Consider the following 9,086-nt stretch of genomic DNA (forward strand, 5'->3'; position numbering starts at 1 on the left):
ACTAAAGAACACTCCAAAGCCTAAGTTCTAGCATTATTCATACCCCTGCAACATCATGGCAGATTGAATTTATCAGCACCACTGTCTGTTTCAAAGCTGACAGCAAAGAGTAAGAGCTTCGTGAGGGGTCATCCCATTTCACAAATGTTTTGGCTGGGAGAGGTAGATCAAAAGGCATTTTTGGCAAGGAAAAAGAGGAGCCCTAGGAACAGAAATGTAAGCAAAGTACCGTAGGTAGGAATTTCTCCATCTCCTCACTCCGGAGTGGAAGCAGTGAGGAAGTGAGCTGAAAGCCTGGCTTGGCTCCAGCAGCCAGGAGATGTGATGGACTGGACCAGACCAAGACAACCAGGAACTCACCAAGCAAGTGGGCCAGGAAGGGAAGATGAAGAGGACTCCCTTCACTCCCATGCAGAAGCAGCCCTTCCTGAAGACATGATGCAGTGTCAGCTGAAAGTCATTATGCAAATGGTCTGATTTCTAGATGAGGTGTTTTTCAAAGCCCTTAAATTGTGCAGATCAGTGTTGGATGACTGATATTGCCATTCTGTCAAAGAGAAATCATTGGGATCAGTGAAAAAACTTAAATCTCTAACTACTACAGGGTTTTTTTCTTTTATAAAGTCTTATTTTAAATTCATTTATATATGGGAACACTTCCGAAAAAAAGTAGGTGTTACAGAATTGTAATTCTGTGCTTTTTAACAGAAACATTGTAGTTCTGCCTAAGCCAAAGTTATTCAAAGGAGAAACATATTTAACTGATGGGATGAGAAATTCAGTGTGGCAAAGATCTTACTCAGCCTCGAAAAAGAGCAAGAACAAAAGAGAGACAAATTCATGTAAGCACTGGCACTGAAGATACAGAAGTGCGGGGAAGGGCCAGGGAGAGATGGACATTTAATACCACAATTTTGGCAAAGATTCATATCCTATAATTTTAGATATCACTAGAGCATCCTCCAGTGAGTGGTGCAAAGCACAAATTCAAATTCCTCCTCATCTGAGAAGCAAAGACAAACTAGATTGCTAACAGAAGAATCTGTATTTGTTGACTGGATTTAAAGAAAAGTATTCATTTTCTTCTGTCAAAATTAAATAGATTTATATTTGGCTTTCCAAATGTTTTCTGATCCATAAAGATTCAAAAAAAAAAAAAAAAAAATCCAGCAGAGAATTGGTAGCAAAAGCAAAACACCTCAGAGTTAAGTCCTGTGCCATACCTTGCAGTCACGACCTTCAGTTCCAGCAGGTTCTGCTTCTCCAGCTCCCTTATCTACCTTTCTATATAACGAGTCCAGCTCACAGAAAGTGAGTTCACTGAGCACATTTTCAGATCAAAAACCTTATTAAAGGAACATAATGTGAGGAAGATAGCACCAAGTGATTGACAGTAATTGTATTAGAAATGGGAAAGGCTGCATAGCCCTTTTTGAAATGCAGATTTTGCAGGACTGTGAGAGGCTGAGATCCAATGCTGCACTGGGCCCATTAAACAGCTTTTTAGGCCAGAAGGGATATCTTTAAGAGTCTCACTTCACAGACCACAACATTTCACTGTTTAATTCCTTCATTAAAGCAGTAAGAGTTCATTGTGCTGTATCATATCTAGATTTAAAAGGATTTTCAAGGAAAAGAATAATCTATAAAACTCCTAGATAAAGTTATTCCAGCAGTTATTTAGCCTTGCTTTTAAAAGTCCTCTTTTTTGTCACCTGAAATAATCTGGTTTTAGAGATTGAGTAGCATCATGCTTTCATTCACTAGATTAAATTGTCATCCTGTATCAAAAAATGTCACTGTGTAGCAACTCTTAAGCCATGATAAAATAGCATGCCAAACTTCTCTTTGTCAAAATAAAAAGATTGTGCTTCTTCACTTCTCACAGACAGCATGTCCAGAGCTCTGACTGTGCTGGAAGGATTTCAGAGGCATTTAAAACATCAGCACTACAACTGGACTCCGACCCCAGCAGCAGTTTCACCAGGACAGCAGTGACATCATACCTGAACTCCTACAGGATATCTCTTCACCAGACATATCCAGGTATCCCTGGTTTCCTTAGCGCTGTACACAGGGTGGTTCCAGAGTTCCCTGATGGCACAATGGCTTTGTTCCACCAGTCAGAGGTGGCAGCTGTGGAAAACAAGGGCCTGAAACACCGGAGTGAATGTTATCTTACAGAAGACTACGCTGTGGTGATGCCTAAAGGCTTCCAGATTTTTCATGTATTTGTAGCTTTGTAGATTTTTAATATATAGTTATATAGTTTCTAGTACTTTTCCTGCCCTTTCTCGTATTTTAGAATAACAAGCTAACCCTTTCTAGCCCTTTCTGAGTCTTATCCTCAAGAAGAGAATTTCTGACAAGGACATCTTGTTTTTCATCAGAATTTGAGAGACATAATGAGATATAGGGCAAAGAAACCCTTGGACCAACTCCAAGAGGCACTCCCACAAGGGTGGGTTAGTGGGGCAGCAGATCTCTTCTTGGATGTACCTGCTAGATATAGTAATTAATTAACCTTTTTAAAATTGCAGAAATCCTGTATCACATGTGCTCATAGCCATATTTGTGCACCTGAAAGCTTCCAGTAAAAAACTGCTTTTTATTTTACCCCTCTTAATATTGTTTGGAAAGTTTTTGTCTCTTGATTCTAGGCAAGCGTGGAGTCAGAAATACCTGAGCTAGCTTTTAGAAACTTCACTGTGACAGCATGGAGCTCTATACAGCTAAATTTATCTTGTTTCTTGGCAGTCTACAGCATAAGCATACTGGGTAAGATTCATCTGGCCAAGTGTAGACGTACACATCTGAGCCAGACACCCTTGGCTCCTATATGGACATCTTCTCTGAGAGTAGGTGTTTGAAATAGATTATATGAGTCACCCCTTAAAAGAGCCTACTTTTCTCCACAGATCACACAGGGAACTTAGAATAGCTCAGAGGCAGGCACCTCCAGGCTGTAGTAAAGTTTGCCAAATTGAATCCCACTCCCTCCAAAGAGAGAGGATAGACTCTTGAAAAAAAGCATCAGAAAATTTCAGAAGTCCTAGTTTTGCCTCTTTCTTCTTCCCCTTTCCATCAGGCTTGGTATGAAAACACAGAGTGTTTGAGGAAAAATTGACAAAAGTAATTTCAAACAAAAATCAAAACAAAAAACAAACAGCAAAATATATATGAATCTCTCCAAGTACTGTACTATTAGTACTGCTTCACTCCAAACCTACATGTATTAAGAATTTCAAATTAATTTTATTTAAAGACTCTCTAGTTGAAAGTTACACTTTTCCACATAACTTTCCACCTTGATAAAACTAGCAGCCTTTTGTCATTTCAACATATTAGTAGTTTCTTCCCTTTTTTCTGTTTGATGCCAGATGGGTCTGGAAAAAGATGAGTGAACACTTCAGTGTTTGCATTATGACACTAATGCATAACAGGGTACTTCACAATTTCAGATTGGTTATTTTGGAGGTTTTCCTGTTTCTCATTTGATTTTGGCAAGCAACAATAGTTATGTGGAATGTGTTGCTTAGGAACTACATACTAGATACTGTATGAAATCCATAATTATTACTGCAGCTGACCTTCATTTCTCTGTAGACATTAATAATTACAGTACATATTTTCATTAGGATTTGGAAAAAACTCCAGCAACTTAAAACACACAAATACAGATAACAAACTATTTCTTTCTGCTTACAACTCCAGTCTCATACTGATCAAATGGGAATAGTGTGTAAGTGGTGTTCACAACTTGAGATTCCAAGGGGTTCGTGCACCTTCTTCATTTCTTTGATTTATATTGTGAGAACAAAGTGATTGGGCAAGTTGAGCCCATAGTGCTGGAGAGGAGGTGTTTCAAGATTTAGTTCAAGAGATTTTAAATGAAGTCCTCTGCTACACATTGCTTCAGTAAAAATAGAAAAAAATTATTTTTAGCTGAGAAAATTCCTCATTTTTATTTTTTCTTAATTTAGATACCAAAAGTTAGTATTTTATATTAAAAATTATTATTTTAACCCCTCTTCTGTGCTGTTCTCCTGAGATGCAACAGTTTAAGAGAATCAGGAAGATGTGGCCACAGAAATGCCATTCCCTTGCCAGTATCAATTACCCAGTGTGCTGCTGACCTTAAAAGTTGAGCTAGGTGAATGAGTTGGAAGACACTCACAAACACAATGCTGCTGTTGTCTTCTCTTTGGTTATTCTGATACATTTATCTTCCATGTGCTAAGTTTTCTCTTACTGGCCTATCAAGCACATACATTTGAAAGAAGTAATACTTCTTCCTGTACTGCAGCATTATTCCTCTTTTTCCTTGTTTGAAGAAGACAACCATAGATGTTCCTATTTTAAATGACGACTGAAAATACAAGAAATTCTCAATATTGCTCTAAAGCAAGTTAAATTAAAGTTCTGCCTTTGAACTGGGATGGAACATTATAAGTCAAATTTTCATTTACTTTGGGGTATATTTAAACTTGAAGTTTTAGGTCTTTCTCAGCAGCTTTTTTAAGTTTCAGCAATGAAAAAGGTTAGCATGCAAAAGCCTGAAAGTGTAGTATTTCTGAGTACACAAAATGAAATGCACCTTTTACATCATACCATAAAATTAATTATGCCAGAGAGAAAGCAAACTTGTGTTATACAAACTCTCAAAGATTTCTCCATGAAAAGAATTCAACAATCAACACAGACATTTGAAACTGAATTGTTACAAAGGTTTTCTCTTCAGAATTTATGATTAATGTAAATTTGAATTCCACACTGCAAGATAATGCTGAATACCCAAAAGATAAATTATGGCAAGGCAGATTTCAAATAGAAGAAACAATGAAGTATTTAAGAAACAAGATTACATAAACAGTGCCACATTATAAGCATCCAAATTGTGTGGTAGAGTCCATTTTTATTTAATAACATTATGCAGGATCATTTACAGATTCAAGAACAAGAACCAAATAGTTCTTTGAATGAGACGTGTCCTCATGTATTTACGTGAGTTAAAAGTTACATAAAGCCTTATCTAAATAAACTATTGTTTGACTATGAAGCACTACCTATATCTTTTACTTGCCTAGTTGTCAAACTTTTTTATGAGTGATATTTGAGTTTCGTCAGTTATTCTGTGATTGGTGTACAGGTATAGAGCAGTATTTAACTTTTTGACCATGTAACTGCACTTTTTGGGTGACTTGATTATTTCTTCTGTGGATATGACAAATTACATTGCAGTGGGCTTTGTTGTGGTACAAGGCTTGTGTCATCCCTTTTCATTATTTAACTCTTTTTCAATAGACTCACGCTGTAGCTACATTAATTATAATGAAAATTACTAATTATAGTAGTAATACTCATTATGTTGTGCATATATTAACAGCACAGGCAGCACTTGATTCCTGATGTACAGCACACTGGAAATTCAGCTTGATTTTTGTGGCTCTTACTGTATCCCAAAACTGCTCTTGCCCCCAGACAGACAAGGTCCTTGTGTTACAGCACAAGTTTGTTTCAGAATTGCCACTAACTTGTACATTCATTTTATACACTTTAAAACTTAAGCATTTTCTCTACACTTCCAGATTTCCTCACCCCTTGGCACTGGTCAACTCTTCAAAGCACCGCCTGACAAGGAGACAGAACAACAGCCTGAACAGAGGCATCCTGCTGGGAAACAGCAGCCAATATTCTATTTCCACAACATTTTAACTTAACAGCAAAAGAATTCTGGACATATCTTATTACTCTGCTCAAACAAACACCTGCCACAAGTTTCTTCTAGCCCACCATTAGGAGCAGTAGTCATATATCACCGTGGAGGCCCAACCAGGAAGACAGACTGGGGACACAGGTCTGGGTGCAACAACAGCAGCAGGGCAGAAGACCCTGCCCTTAGTTTATTTTTCCATTATATACCTGTGGCAAGGTGACCATGGATTGGAGAAGGGTATCGCCACCTCTCCTGTCACATTGGTCCAGGAGGCTGTCATTCAACCTCCCCTTCTCTTGGAGAAAGTATTCATAACATTGCCAATATTTACAAAACATGGTCCTGTGTTTACAATTCACCAGCGTGAGAAACTGCACGTTTCTCCTTTAATATGAACGCTCAGCAAACCAGGAAAATTCATGGCAACAGTCATAGACCACGATTTCTTAAAAAGTCTAACTTGATTTCACACAACAATATTCCACCTATTCTATTCATTCAACAGGCTTAGTGCCATGATTTAGGAGTGTGCTTTTACTATGTACACAGAAAACATTTTCTCAGGCTGTGAATTCTTTTATGGATCAACATATAGAAGACAAAAAAAAAAAAAATCCAGGATTTTATGTTTCCACCTTGGGAAACAAAATGTGTTTCTATCCTGGAAAAATACCAAACAGTTGAATAATTGTATCTTCTGCTAAGATTTTCCCCACAAAATCAAGTTTGAGAGCTTGTTCTGGTGAATAGTCTACAGGCCTGTGTGCTGTCACACATGCTCTGTCTCTCACCAGGCATGGGTCTGCAGCTCACAGTCCACAAAGAGGGGCAGGGAGGCAACTGGAGAACAGAAGTTGCTGCAAAAATTGAAAGAAAGACAACCCAGTAGGACAAGGCATCAAGATGAGTAGGAGGCTCATGTAATGGTGTCCTCTACGCATCAAAAATATTTCTTTGTAAAGTCATAGATTCCCCAAACTACCAACAGCTTTCTGTGTAAGGAAAAAGAAACAAACAAAAAACAACCTTAAACCAAACAATCAAAACAAAAAACAAACAGCAATATATATATATGTGTGTGTATTGTCCTGAGTATTCAGTAGCAGCTTTAAATGGACGGAATAAATCCCCTCAACAATAAATCAGTGTCCTCATGACATGAGGACAGATCTGCCTCACATGTGCTACCTGGTATATAGGAATATATTTCCATTAAAAAATTCTTAAGGATTCACTTCTGTCTCAGTAGGGACAAGGCAAAGGGAAGAGATGATGGTTTAACGCAAGAAGTTAAGGATGACTGCCTGGAGCAGTTCTGTTATTTACCTGGATCTCAAGCACACCCAAAGCTCACAGCTTTTGCACACACCATGTACAGAGAGCTTTGCAGGGTGCTCACTGCTGCAGGGCTGTCCAACACCTTCACTCAGCTGCAGCATTTGGCATAGCTGATGCAACAATCCTGAACAATGCCTGTGTGCTTCTCAAAGCCCTTTTCCAAGTCTATGCGTGATTTAACTGAGAGCAAATATTCTACTTCCACAACATTTTAACTTAACAGCAAAAGAATTCTGGACATATCTTATTACTCTGCTCATTTTTTCCCCCCGGGGCCTTTCTGCTGCCTCTGACAGCTTTCTGATTGCAGCCTTTCCTCACCCAGCAACGCCTCAAGTTTCATCATCCAAATTACTGCACTTTGAGTCCCCTGCAGTAACTGTGTTTATTTCCAATATCCCAACAGGAAGACCCCCTTCAAGATGAGTCATTCTTATTTCCAAGGGTGTTGGGCTGAGGCTGCTCAGAGGAAGATGCAGCAGCAGCTGCTTTGTATTAGCCTAGTGGGGGGAAAAAAGCACAAGGCCCTGCTTTCAGCTAAATTTCTTTCCAGCAAGACAGACATTTCTTTCCAGAAATAATGAAAATTACAAACACTTACTCTAACAAAAACCCCGTTGGAAGTACCAGAGTCCTGAAAACCTCTGGAACTGTGCCCTGATGTGCGGAAAAGGGAAGCGGCTATTTTAAACTTGCTGCTGCCTGGACAGAAAGCGATGCTTTTCTGTGAACTGCTGGGCCTCTGAACTGTTCATTCATGCGTTACTTTTTGGCAGCCTTCACCATTTCCACAGAATCACTGGCAGCAGCTTCACTAGAGAGCAGGTAGCTCTGACCCTGCACCTTCTCTACCACTATTAATCACAAACAGGTTTTTAGCTGCCTCATAGCAGTGATTTTACAATGGTGTAACACTGCCATGAAATCTCACACATACAGATTCTCTGAAGATTCAGAATAATCCTTGTTTTCCACTCAAAGAGCACAAGACAAACCTTCCAGCATGTTACTGCTGTAGCACAGACAGAGCCAGCTCACGCAGACCTTCAAACAATGGAGCTAGAATTGGGTCAAGATGCAGCAGAAGCCTGAAAAGTTTTGATTCTAAATCAAAGATAGATTTCTAGTTCTAATTCTGCTATCTTTTAAAAGATTCCTTGTGTATAATACACAGGTAGCAAAGACAAGTCACTGGAATATCATATCATTTACTCTTGGGCTCCAGAGAGGCAGTTAAACAAACACCTGTGTGTATCAGCATAAGAACCCCACATTTCCAAAACTTCAAACATCAATGGAAAATTTGTCACCATATGCATGAATTGCTTAGCTGTGATATGATGTGGCTTTCTGGAGCCTCTGCAGCTAGTCAGTGGTATAAAACTGAGGAGTCATGGTCAGTGCACAGAAAACACAAGCAAGACCACCCAACAAGGAGCTGAACTTCCAAAGGGCTGCACAAACTCTGGTATGGGCAGTTCTGTGAACAGTGGGACAGCCTGAGGCCAGAGACACAGCATACAGCTCAGAGAGGTGGTGGGGAAACATCTTCTCTCAGAGTCCATCATATGTAACTTTGAAAGCTGTCATTTTAATTGCAGACATTTATTACATTTGTTCTTCCTAGCTACTCTTCTATTCCCAAGTGGAATGGAAGTGGTGCCTGACAGGCTGTTTGTAAGATTAGGGCTTTCTCTTTTTTTTTTTTTGCTCTTAATGTTCTTGCTGAATTTATTTATAGCTTGGCTGGTTATTAGAACTTGTTCCATATGGTAATCTGGCAATGCCAAGCAAAGAATTTAAAATTAAAAAATAGATTATTTCAGCAGGAACATATATTTTTGTGATTTGGAAATTCACTTAAAAGTATTGGAACCCAATTTAACCTAGCTTTTCAGGGGAGAAGCGAGGGAGGAAAGTAGCCAGAGGGTAAACAGGAGATTATATGAAAGCAGAAATTTTCTTTCATGTTGTTGGAAAGTGGCCCAAAAGCTCATTGTGTTGAAGCCTACTTCAACAAGAAAAAAAAGAA

The 9,086-nt window shown here is 38.9% G+C and overlaps 1 long non-coding RNA gene across 1 annotated transcript in view; it reads right to left on the minus strand.

The window, feature by feature from the left end:
- The window catches only part of LOC134548303 (uncharacterized), a 211,909-nt gene extending 203,977 nt beyond the window's left edge, over positions 1–7,932 (minus strand). Inside the window, exon 1 of the long non-coding RNA XR_010079742.1 lies at positions 7,656–7,932. This is a non-coding gene — a long non-coding RNA (uncharacterized LOC134548303). The remainder of the gene's footprint in view (positions 1–7,655) is intronic.
- Between the last annotated feature and the right edge of the window lie 1,154 nt (positions 7,933–9,086).

Source organism: Prinia subflava, chromosome 3 (genome assembly GCF_021018805.1).
Source record: "Prinia subflava isolate CZ2003 ecotype Zambia chromosome 3, Cam_Psub_1.2, whole genome shotgun sequence".
Taxonomy (NCBI): Eukaryota; Metazoa; Chordata; class Aves; order Passeriformes; family Cisticolidae; genus Prinia; species Prinia subflava.